The sequence below is a fragment of the Schistocerca piceifrons genome, unplaced genomic scaffold (assembly GCF_021461385.2).
Source record: "Schistocerca piceifrons isolate TAMUIC-IGC-003096 unplaced genomic scaffold, iqSchPice1.1 HiC_scaffold_1880, whole genome shotgun sequence".
NCBI lineage: Eukaryota > Metazoa > Arthropoda > Insecta > Orthoptera > Acrididae > Schistocerca > Schistocerca piceifrons.
In genome coordinates this window covers 97,471-109,376 of record NW_025727768.1, presented here as the reverse complement: position 1 = coordinate 109,376, position 11,906 = coordinate 97,471, and positions in this window count along the sequence as shown.

Genomic DNA, 11,906 nt, shown 5'->3' with positions numbered 1-11,906 from the left:
GTTGCCGGTGGCGTCGTAGGGTGTCCGGGTCACGCGTGCGGAGGAAGGCACGGTAGAGACGACGGGATTCACGGAGGAGGAGGACGGCCTGTGGTGGTAAGGTAGGACGGTGGGGGTGGATGGCAACAGTAGGGACGTGGGCCTCCACGGCCTCAGACAAGGTCTGCTGGAGAAAGGAGGCGGCATGGGTGACATCATCGGGACGGCGGTAGGCGAGAGGGTGGCTATCGACCTGAGTGGAGAGGGTATCCCGGTAGGCATTCCAGTCGGCACGGGAATAGTCATGGATGTACTTAGGGGGAGGGTCATGACGAGGGTCGGGGCGGGGGCGACGGCCGTCTGAAACGGTGAGGAGGACAGGGAGATGGTCGCTACCAATAGGCTCCAGGACATCCACCGTAATGCGACCAAGGAGGTTGGGGGAGGAGAGGATAACATCGGGAGTGGAGTTGGATTCGGGACGAGTGTGCTGGGGGATGGGGATGAGGTCGCCTTGAAGGGAGGAGAGGAACCGATGCCACCGCCGTAACTGGGCAGCGGAGCGACTATGGATGTTGAGGTCAGCGGCGATCACATAGGAGGAGAAGGTACGGTCGATGTGGGAGAGGAAGTCGAAAGGAAGAGGGGCGTTGGGGCGGACATAGATGGTGGCACAGGTAATGGTAAGGCCGGGGAAGAAGAGACTAAGGATCAGGTGTTCGGTGGGGTCGGGAAGGAGAGGCTGGAGCCGAACGGGGATCTGGCGGTGGTGGCCAATGGCAACTCCGCCACGCGCAACTGGGAGGGGATTATCGGAGCGGTGGAGGAGATAGGGGGAGGTGTGGATGGAGTGGTGGGGTTGGAGGAAGGTTTCGTTGAGGAGGAAGGCATCCACACGGTGGGTAGCAAGGGTGTGCAGGAAGAGGTTCTTGTTGGCGGGAAGGGAGCGGATATTGTTGAAAAGGATACGATGCTGTCGCGCCATGATAAGGACTTATACGAGGGTGTCAAGGCGGGAGAAGGTGAAATGGGCCTGGTTATTGGAAAAGGTGGCGTACATTTTAAGGTGGAATATGGAACGGGCGGCGAGGGAGATCTGTTGGAGGGTGTGGGGGCGCTGAAAGGGATGGACGTTTTGGAGGACAATGGTGAGGAACCTGATGATGTCCTCAGCAGTGGGAGGGGGACGAAGGGAATTGCCAGGAGGGGTGGGGGCGTCCAGGGGACGGACAGGGACGGTGAGTTCAGGGGTGGTGGGAGGGGGCCGGGCTTTACACTTTTGGGAGTAGGTAGGGTGGGGGAGGCTGCAGGTATTACAGGAGGGAGGGGATTGGAGGTTGGGGCACTGCCGGAGGAAGTGCGCTTGGCGACAATGCGGGCATGTGGGGGCCTCGCGGCACTCGGCTGTTGTGTGTGCATTGTAGCGCAGACATCTCTGGCAGCGCAGGGATTGAGGGGGGGAACGGGAGGGGTCGACTTTGTACCGCTGATTGAAGAGGAGGGCACCCTCCTTCAGGAGACGGTCAATGGAGGGGGCGTCCTCAGAGAACACCCGCATAAGGCGGGTGGGGCCGGTCGCGTTAAAAATGCGGCGGACTGCCCGCACCTCCAGGGTGGGATGGGCCTTCAGCTCCGCCAACACCTCCTCCTCCGTGATCGACGGACTAAGCCGAGTGATCACGGCGGTGAGGGTCGGCGGGCGACGCGGGGGTTGGGGTTGGCGGGTAGGAGATGGGGAGGGAGCAGGGGTGAGGGAGGCGTTAGGGCCAAAACGGGTGATGGGGAGGCGGGAGAGGATGTCAGTATGGAGGGTTGGGCTGGGGGAGGAGATGAGAACGGAATCCCGTCTGGGAGTAAGGAGAGAGATGGGGGCGCCAGGGAAATGTTGGCGGAGGAGGAGGGAGAGATTCCGGGCCTCGAGGAATGAAGGATCGGGACGGGACAGGAGATATTTGTAGAGACCGGGTGGGGAGGAGGAGGAGGAGGAGGAGGAGGGAGCGGGGCCTGGGGGGGAGACGTCCATGGCATTTTGGGGTGGGGATGGCGGGCGGGGTGGAGCCTTTTTAGGAGCAGAGGAAGTGGAGGCGCCACTAGGGCGTTTGACAGCGGCAGATGGGCGGGTGGTGACAGGAGGGACGGGAACGATGGGGAGGTGGTGGGAAGGGACAGGTCCCGGCACGGACGCAGCAGGCGGCGCCGGAGATAGTGACTGTGACGGTGCAGGCGAATGTGGCAGTGATGGTGATGGTGACGATGATGACGGTGGTGGCGGTGATGGCGATGGCGATGGCGATGGGGAGAGCTGGGCGTGGGCAGTGGCCCGACGGGCCACCACCCTAGCCGGAGCTGCAGTGACAGGCTGGGGGAGTGGGGGGAAGGGATCAGAACGAGAGGAAGAGGCGGGAGACGGGGAGACAAAGAGCGAGGGCGAAGGGATAGAGAGGAGGGGAGGGATGGAAGGAGGGGGGTGGGATTGGGCACACCAAGTGATAGTGGTGGAGGCGGCGGAAGGGGACGTATACACGATGGCGGTGGTGGTAGTAGTGACGGTGGTGGTGGGGGCGGACATGACGACAAGAAGAAGAAAGAAAAACACAGCACTAAAAGGACAGGACACACACTGGGGGACGACGGACGGCGACGGCGACGGCGAGAGGCAGGGACGCTGCTGCCGCGGACGGGGCCGGGGCGGCTGCGGCGGCGGCTGCTGCTGCTGCTGCTGCTGCTGCTGCTGCTGGCTGGACTGCTGCTGGCTGGACTGCTGCTGGCTGGACTGCTGCTGCCACCGGAGGGCGGGCGGGCTGGCGGGCTGGCTGGCTGGCTGGCTGGCTGGCTGGCGGGCTGGCTGGCTGGCTGGCTGGCTGGCTGGCTGGCTGGCTGGCTGGCTGGCTGCGGGACCACTGCTGCAGGCCGGGACCGGGAACTGCTGGCTGGCTGGCTGGCTGGCTGGCTGGCTGGCACCTGGAACCCCTAACACTTCGATTAGCGCAAAAAAGGCACAATCGAAGGGCGGTAACCTTGCGGTGTACCGCCGGAGATGTACACATACGCGCAAGTTACCTTATCTAAAGCACGCCTTACCAAGTAACTTTGTGGGTATGAAGTATATTGTTCACAGATAATAAAAATACGTGGGCGCTTATTGCTATTTTGTTAGCAAACTACAAACAAGCAAGTGATATACCTGCAAAAATGTATGTTAATTCCAATGTTTTCGTGTTAAACTTGTCGAATCGATGTAAAATATGTAACGCTTCAATACTGTAGTGTTGTTCGGTGTTGCCAACAGATGGCAGCCCAAGACGCTGCCTCAGATAATGTGGCGATCCTTTCAGCCCCGTCTGTTCTCGCCGTCTACGGTTCGTGATTGGCCGAAAACGAGTTATTGGCGGCGTACGGTTTTAGGTTCGTTTAAGCAGTTGCCGGCGGTTCCACGCGCATGCGCAGAGGTGAGGTGAAATTTACAGAATGCTATTCTGTGGCAAATTACGGACTGGCAGCACACTTTTTTTTTTTTTACCATTGTAGCTCCTCACATGGCTTTATATTGATACCCATAGAGGGGGATCCACTACGCGCTGGTCATACGGTACCTTGTGTTCTTTTAATTGTCCCAGTGTGTGGTTTTTTGTGTGCGCTATTCTTTTACGGTTTTTATCTCCATTTTACAGTCGCCCCTGTTTTGTCTATTGTCTTCCATGATGTTTCCCCTTTTTTATATCTATGTTCACCATCTTTTCTCCTTTGTTTTTTTAAATGTCTTCTATCGTTTGTTCTATGCCTTTCGGCTGAAGAGCAGCGCATATGCTGCTGCCAGCCCACCCCGATGGGGAACTGAAATACAATGAAGGGGGGGAGGGGGGGGGACATAGCGTAGTCAGGTGAATTTCTGTCATGAAAATGATCTAAAAGTCGGTATTGTGCAGGTTTATTAACACGGCAGTAGCTGGAACCGTTTATGACTACTTACAAGTCGTCATTTATCTTCGAAGATATCAATAATACTCTCATATGCCAACGTCTAGCCCCCTCCCTGCCAATCTGTCATAAATAACTTATTATCCTTAGATCTGGTATACATGAGCAACTGCCTCATTACATTTTTAATTTTTGCTAGAAATTCGTAATCCTTCTTACTAGCTTTCTGTAGCGTTGCATGGACATGAACCTGATGGGAATTGCTACATAACAGTACTGCACAGTAAGAATTAAAAAAAAAGCCTATGTTGAAGTCAACGTACCCTGAGCAGTAGATTAGGCGATGGGTAGGAAGAAGAAACCCTTCACGTTCGGACACACAATTAATAGTGTTCCGCTTGACACAGTCCTTTAAATATCTGGACATAAGGCAGTATGGAATGGAACGAGCGTGTGTGAACTGTAGGTGGGAAGGCGAATCGACGACTTTGGTTAACTGGGAGAATTTTAGGAAAATGTGGTTCATCTGTAAAGGAGACCAGTTCTCGAGTACTGCTCGAGTGTTTGGGATCCGTACGAGGTCAGGTTAAAGGAAGACTTCTGAGCAACTCGGAGGCGGGCTGCTAGGTGCAAGTGTTGTGCAGATGCTTCAGGAAAGCAAATAGGACTAACTGGACAGAAGGTGATGTTCTATTCGAGAGCACCGTTGAGAAAATTTAAGCACTGGCACTTGAGGCTGACTGCCGAAAGATTCTAGTTCTGCCCACATACATTTCCCATAAGGAGCACGAGGATAAGATTAGAGACGTGAGGGCTCGTACAGAGGCATATAGACAGCCGCTTTTCCTTCATTCCATTTGTGAGTGGAACAGGGAAGGACATGACTGGTAGTGGTACAGGGTAACCCCCGCTACACACTCTACAGTAGCTTTCGGAGTATGTACATAAACGTAGACGTAGAGTCTTTGACAAGGCTGGCGGCAATAAAACACGGGAAGTGACGTTGTTCACAGGAGTTACCACATCCCGTAGAAGGCGTCGTGAGTATTATCTTTGAAGACGAAATTTTTGGCGGGCAGAAAGATCAATGTTTGTTAATGTTCTCGTCGAGATAAGTTGATGCAGCGTTGAACTGTAGTAGTAACACAGCAATAGGCTTTGTACTGAACCGATTTCTAAGAGACGAAAAGCGGAACGCAAAATTGTTGGAGAGAGAATAAGAAATGTTATATACATCCACGTTCTGGGAGGCAAATACACTACTGGCCATTAAAATTGCTACACCATGAAGAAATGCAGATGATAAACGAGCATTCATTGGACAAATATATTATACTAGAACTGACATGTGATTACATTTTCACGCAATTTGGGTACACAGATCCTGAGAAATCAGTACCCAGAACAACCACCTCTGGCCGTAATAACGGCCTCAATACGCCTGCACATTGAGTCAAACAGAGCTCGGATGGCGTGTACAGGTACAGCTGCCCGTGCAGCTTCAACGCGATACCGCAGCTCATCGAGAGTAGTGACTGGCGTATTGTGACGAGCCAGTTGCTCGGCTACCATTGACTAGACGTTTTCAGTTGTTGAGAGATCTGGAGAATGTGCTGGCCAGGGCAGTAGTTGAACATTTTCTGTATCCAGAAAGGCCCGTGCAGGACCTGCAACATGCAGTCATGCATTATCCTGCTGAAATGTAGGGTTTCGCACGGATCGAATGAAGGGTAGAGCTACGGGCCGTAACACGTCTTAAATGTAACGTCCATTCCTCAAAGTGCCGTCAATGCGAACAAGAGGTGACCGAGACATGCAACCAATGGCACCCCATACCATCACGCCGGGTGATACGCCAGTATGGCGATGACGAATACACGCTTCCAATGTGCGTTCACCGTGACGTCGCCAAACACGGAGGTGACCATCGTGATGCTGTAAACAGAACCTGGATTCATCAGAAAAAATGACGCTTTGGCATTCGTGCACCCAGGTTCGTCGTCGAGTACACCATCGCAGGCGCTCCTGTCTGTGATGCAGCGTCAAGGGTAACCGCAGCCACGGTCTCCGAGCTGATAGTCCATGCTGCTGCAAACGTTGTCGAAGTATTAGTGCAGATGGTTGTTGTCTTGCAAACGTCCCCATCTGTTGACTCAGGTATCAAGACGTGGCTGCACGATTCGTTACAGCCGTGTGGATAAGATGCCTGTCATCTCGACTGCTAGTGATACGAGGCCATTGGGATCCAGCACGGAGTTCCTTATTACCCTCCTGAAACCACCGATTCCGTATTCTGCCAACAGTCATTGGATCTCGACCAACGTGACCAGCAGTGTCGCGATACAATAAACCACAATCGCGATTGGCTACCATCCGACCTTTATCAGAGTCGGAAACGTGGTGGTACTTATTTCTCCTCCAGGTAAGTGTCTATACGAATGTCTCGAGTGACATTCAGAAAATTCGTATATCAAATCAATGTGTACTAAATTCACTCCTTATTATTAGTCACAAGCACAGTTAGGGAGTAAATGGTTTAGGATGTAAGTATAAGAATTTCAGTGTAAGAATGGACAATTTTTAGATTCTAGCTGCGCTGCTTAAAAAGAAAATGCTGGAGGACAGATTGGAATAAAATTATGCTGTCAGTCCTGTTTGTGGGGCAGTACAGTGAGAAAGATTTCCAAGTGCAAAGCAGGCAGTACTGACATTCTTCGGTTGTACCAAAAGACTTACACTCTGAACAAATGTTCCAACAGTAACTAAGCTTCATTCTAGATAATTTGGTGCTGTTTTCTTGCCAATTGGCAGTCATTGTCACCATTTACTATCAGGGGATAGCGTAAGGTTATTCGCACTCGGTCAGGTGCTGATGCTACACCCATCTGCTTAGGCCCGTGACGTAACCATGATGTGGTGTGTGATATCATGCTGAGATTTGATGTTTTCGACTCTGTTTGTGTTTGTAGATGGTGTATTGTAGCATTTGGTGGCCCTCTCTTGTGCTGGATGTTTGTTAGTGAGTTGTTTGACATTAACTGAATGTTTCAGGTTCCTATTGGAAGAATTTGTGCTGGTTTTCTGGTGGGATACTTTGAATTTACATATTACGGCTGATTGATTCATTTTTATGTTTGGGACTATTGTGTTGCTTATGGTCGAAGATTTAATATTAATTTTTCTTTTTCCTCAGTTGTGAATAAGATACAGATATTTGTGAACAGGCCATTGCTGGTTGCAGTGGGAGACGATACGACGGTTGTGATAAAGCTTCTACAGTTACTCGGACACATGGTGGATTGTTTTTATTTTATTTTTTTTTTACTTTTGTGTGTGGGAGTGTGGGGGGGGGGTTAAGTACTTCTGTGATTTTTGTTTTATATTCTATGTATAGTATGAGTTTGTTGATTATAGTTTGTTTATAATGAAATTGGTGACGATGCAACTTTTCATGAATTTTACGGTGTTGCCTTTTTAGTGTTTGTTAATTGGGTAACTTCCAAGAACATTTGCCTATCGAAGCCGCAGGGTTCGAACGTTATATATTCAACGCGCGATTCTAAACTGATCACGGGACTGTGTTGTCAGGCGTTATGGTAAATTATTTGTGAGATGCTAGGAAAACCACGGGCAACATATGAGCGACCAAGTAAGTGGTCCCGACAGTCGGGATACCAGTTACTTTGGAATAAGGCTGGGCATCTCGGACATATTCTGAGTCGTGGTCACCTTTGTGCTCATACGGCTAAGACTACCAAATCCACCATTTAGTCCCTCAACCGTTAGGGGTAAAACCCAATGGGACTCGGGGCAAGTAAGGCTAGCAACCTGCTTCCCTGGTACTTTAAATATGATGCTGGCAACAATCAGAGCAAAATGCCTCGGACCTTTGGAGGTGACGGAGTCCCATCTCTAACTGACAAACCAGGGACTCCTAAGATACGACTTGGCAAACAAATGGTAATGAGATGGGGAGCTATTAATATCAATGGGGGCTACTCTGGGAAGAAGGTAGAGCTGGCAGAGGCTGCAAGTAAGATGGGGCTGGACGTTTTAGCTGTTAGTGACATTCGGGTAAGGGGTGAGAAAGAAGAGGAAGTGGGAGAATACAAGGTCTACCTGTCAGGAGTCAAAGCAGGAATAGCACAATGGGGTGTAGGGCTTTACATCAGGAAAGAAATGGAACCCGGCGTAGTTGCAGTAAGGTATGTAAACGAACGACTAATGTGGATAGATTTGACAGTGTCTAGCAAGAAAATTAGGATTGTGTTAGTATATTCGCATTGTGAAGGGACAGATCAAGATAAGATGGATAGTTTTTATGAGGCACTCAGTGATGTAGTTGTTAGAGTAAAGGACAAGGACAGTGTTCTGCTCATGGGTGATTTTAACGCCAGGATTGGAAATCGAACAGAAGGGTATGAAAAGGTTATGGGTAAATTTGGAGAGGATATGGAGGCCAACAGGAACGGGAAACAGCTCTTGGATTTCTGTGTCAGTATGGGCTTAGTAATCACAAACTCCTTTTTTAAACATAAGAACATTCACCGGTATACTTGGGAAGGCAGGGGAACCAGATCTGTCATTGACTATATAATAACAGATCAGGAATTCAGGAAGGCTGTGAGGGACACACGTGTATTCAGGGGATTCTTTGATGACACTGATCATTATTTAATCTGCAGCGAAATTGGGATTGTGAGGCCGAAAGTGCAGGAGGTCAGGTCCATATGTAAGAGGATAAGAGTGGAGAAACTTCAGGATAAGGAAATCAGGCACAAGTACATAACAGCGATCTCAGAAGAAAGGTACCAGTTAGTTGAATGTAGTCAATTACTGTCATTGGAAAAGGAATGGACAAGGTACAGGGACACAGTACTAGAAGTGGCTAAAGAATGTGTTGGAACAGTAGTGTGTAAAAGTAGGATGAAGCAAACAGCTTGGTGGAATGACACAGTTAAGGCAGCCTGTAACAGGAAAAAGAAGGCGTATCAAAAATGGCTACACACTAGAACTCAGGTAGACAGAGAGAGTTATGTTGAAGAAAGAAACAAAGCCAAACAGATAATTGCAGCATCCAAGAAGAAATCTTGGGAAGACTTTGGAAACAGGTTGGAGACTATGGGTCAAGCTGCTGGAAAACCATTCTGGAGTGTAATTAGCAGTCTTCGAAAGGGAGGTAAGAAGGAAATGACAAGTATTTTGGACAGGTCAGGAAAACTGCTGGTGAATCCTGTGGATGCCTTGGGCAGATGGAGGGAATATTTTGAAGAGTTGTTCAATGTAGGTGAAAATACGATCAGTAATGTTTCAGATTTCGAGGTAGAACGGGATAGCAATGATGATGGAAATAGCATCACATTTGAGGAAGTGGAGAAAATGGTCAATAGATTGCAGTGCAATAAAGCAGCTGGGGTGGATGAAATTAAGTCGGAACTCATCAAATACAGTGGAATGTCAGGTCTTAAATGGCTGCACAGGATAATTGAAATGGCCTGGGAGTCGGGACACGTTCCATCAGACTGGACAAAAGCAGTAACCACACCTATCTTTAAACATGGAAACAGAAAATATTGTAACAACTACAGAGGTATCTCTTTAATCAGCGTTGTGGCTAAAATCATCTCAGGTATTGTTGAAACGAAAGTGCGAGTATTAGTTGAGGACCAATTGGATGAAAATCAGTGTGGGTTTAGGCCTCTTAGAGGTTGTCAGGACCAGATCTTTAGCTTACGGCAAATAATGGAGAAGTGTTATGAGTGGAACAGGGAATTGTATCTATGCTTTGTACATCTAGAAAAGGCACATGACCGGGTTCCTAGGAGGAGGTTATTGTCTGTTCTACGAGATTATGGAATAGGAGGCAAACTTTTGCAAGCAATTAAAGGTCTTTACATGGATAGTCAGGCAGCAGTTAGAGTTGACGGTAAATTGAGTTCACGGTTCAGAGTAGTTTCAGGGGTAAGACAAGGCTGCAACCTGTCTCCACTGTTGTTCATATTATTTATGGATCATATGTTGAAAACAATAGACTGGCTGGGTGAGATTAAGTTATGTGAACACAAAATAAGCAGTCTTGCATATGCGGATGACTTAGTTGTGATGGCATATTCGATTGAAAGGTTACAGAGTAATATTTCAGAGCTAGATCAGAAATGTAAGGACTATGGTATGAAGATTAGCATGTCCAAAACGAAAGTAATGTCAGTGGGAAAGAAATATAAACGGATTGAGTGCCAAATAGGAGGAACAAAGTTAGAACAGGTGGACGGTTTCAAGTACTTAGGATGCATATTCTCACAGGATGGCAACATAGTGAAAGAACTGGAAGCGAGGTGTAGCAAAGCTAATGCAGTAAGCGCTCAGCTACGATCTGCTCTCTTCTGCAAGAAGGAAGTCAGTACCAAGACTAAGTTACCTGTGCACCGTTCAATCTTTCGACCAATCTTGCTGTATGGGAGCGAAAGCTGGGTGGATTCAGGTTACCTTATCAACAAGGTTGAGGTTACGGATATGAAAGTAGCTAGGATGACTGCAGGTACTAGTAGATGGGAACAATGGCAGGAAGGTGTCCACAATGAGGAAATCAAAGAAAAACTGGGAATGAACTCTATAGATGTAGCAGTCAGGGCGAACAGGCTTAGATGGTGGGGTCATGTTACACGCATGGGAGAAGCAAGGTTACCCGAGAGACTCATGGGTTCAGCAGTAGAGGGTAGGAGGAGTCGGGGCAGACCAAGGAGAAGGTACCTGGATTCGGTTAAGAATGATTTTGAAGTAATAGGTTTAACATCAGAAGAGGCACCAATGTTAGCACTGAATAGGGGATCATGGAGGAATTTTGTAGAGGGGCTATGCTCCAGACTGAACGCTGAAAGGCATAATCAGCCTTAAATGATGATGATGATGCTAGGAAAACCCAAACGATTAATGACAGTAGTGAGTGGGGTGTCTGGTATTGTAGATTTTTCTTCGGCCAATTGGCTACCGCTGAAGAATCTAATTCGATGCTTATGCAATGTAGAAAATTGTTTGAATTTTTGTCAGAAATGTGACACTGTACCCATATGTCCACGAGACACTGGCAGAGCCTACCCAGGTTATGGCAAAAAGGGAATGCTTCCCGTAGTGTACACATCGTATGGACTTTCTAATGACGACAACGTTGACGACGAGTGAGGTCAGTCGTTGCCTTTGTAATTACAACTACTTCAGCAACGCTCTTTTGTCGTTGCTGTAGCGACCACTATAAGCATGCTCATAACGCCTGCCACCACAGTCGTGTCATCGATTTAGAATCGCACGTTCGGTATCTACCGTTTGCACCCTGCGGCTTCGATAGGTAAACATTCTTGGAAATTACTGGTAATTGTTTTGGATTGTTATTAGTAAGTATTGTGGGCACTGATGTGCTGTCGTTCGTTAGGATACATTTCTGATGTTAGTCATGTGAGCTTGGTTTGCTTTGTTGTACTGTGGAGTCTGCTTTAGACAGTGTAAGTGAAAATGTGGATAATGGGTTTTACAATTCGAGTGTGTTGGATGTTTTATCTGTGGCCTTCGTTTTTTTTTTTTTTTTGCTGCTGTATAGATTGAGTGAAATTTTTGTCCTTGGGTTTTGGATTTGCTTGCAAGTTCATGATATCTAGAGCTATGCTTGAGCTGTTTGGGTGGAGTGAAATTTGCAACGCCATGTTTTAGAGTTTTATGTTGGTTCCTGGTATCAGGGGCTTTGTTGGAGCTATGTAGGTCAAGTGAAAATTGTGGTGTTGGAGTTTTTCAGTTGTGTGTGGGTTACTGGTATTGTGGTTTTCATTTGAGATATAGAGGTCACACGAAATTTATAACACCGATAGTTTTCATTTCTGTGATTTTTTTGTGTTAAATTTTGAGGATTTTGTGTGCTTGATTTTTGGGTCAATATTTGTTTTACAGTGATGTCATTAATCTTACTGTCGTATATTTAGCTTGTGTGTGCCCGAAACCATCTTCTTCATCCGGTTACCCTG